Here is a 1,328-nt window from a genome sequence, read left to right as displayed (position 1 = left end):
CTGCTTATTCCCCCGGGCGACAGTGCCACTTTCACCCACCCTGCCCTGTGGCACATACAGCTGGTCACCTTCACCCACGCTGCCCTGTGGCACATACAGCTGGTCACCTTCACCCACGCTGCCCTGTGGTACCTACAGGTGGTCACCTTCTCCCACCCTGCCCTGTGGCACATACAGCTGGTCAACTTCACCCACCCTGCCCTGCGGCACAGGTGGTGGGCAGCCACACAGCATAGTTCTCAGAAGGGAACTGGGTTTTGCAGGCATGAAAACCCAGAGCTTACCCCTGGCTTCTCCTCTAGCTTATGGCCCGACCTCAGGTAACTGAAACTCCCTGAGCCAGCACATTCTCATGGACAACATAGGTTAAAAATAGGGAAGTGCCTCTAGTGACCAGTTTCAACTTCTGAACTCATGTAGGTGCAATGGATCTTGTTCCACTTGGTGCTTTTTCTGGCACTTGGTTTATGATGAGCACTCATTTACAAAATGAGGTAATAATTGAAGTAACTCAGTGTAAGATGCTAGTGATGATTGAATAAGTTCATTTTGTACTTTTGCAAAAATGGACTTAGAACAACCTCCGAGAACATGATGCACTGGTGAGTCGAAGTGTCTCTGAGCCTATCAGGGAGAGAGGATGTGAGGATGATGTATCAGCCTGAAGGACACAGCCTCACGCCTGGCAGAAGAGCTGCCCAGTAATAAGAGCCTTTGTGGTTACATGTCTTTCCCAAGAGGTGGTGAAAACAGTGTTTTCTTCATCTCAGAAATTTCCCTATAGTAGTTGTGCAAAACTGAGTAAGACAAACTTTACATCCTGCAACTTCTTTTTCAAAATGCAATGTTCACAATATATCACAAAAACCAAGTAACCAGCTGCACACTGTACTAGGAGTACAAATAGTACCAAATATTACCTCATTTTCACAGCTCCCTGGTAGCAAATTTTCTTCTTTCATTTCTCTGTCTCTTTATGACATCATTGGGATTGTTCAACCAATCTAGTTCTCTCATACCTTCATTTATGAGAATTTCCCAGCCTGTGGATCTTACTTTCTAACAATCAACTTGATCTTCTTTGTCTCTTTAATCTACTGGCGCAATTTATGAAGTTTGAAAACAATTTTTCTGTTCATATTACTGATTTCATCTAGTTCTCGACGCTAGTAAGCATACTAGATATAGTGACTAATAATATATTCACAACTACAAATTCGTTTACTCTTGATAGCAATTTAATAATATATGTAGTGACCTTTTTGTCTATTTAGCATTTCTTGTTCTTCAACAAGTATAGTTTTTGTCACTCTTCTTAAACTGTCCCT

This window comes from Bison bison, unplaced genomic scaffold (genome assembly GCF_000754665.1).
Source record: "Bison bison bison isolate TAMUID 2011002044 unplaced genomic scaffold, Bison_UMD1.0 scf7180017864537, whole genome shotgun sequence".
In the NCBI taxonomy this organism is placed as follows: domain Eukaryota; kingdom Metazoa; phylum Chordata; class Mammalia; order Artiodactyla; family Bovidae; genus Bison; species Bison bison.
Note: the sequence above shows the minus strand (reverse complement) of the source record.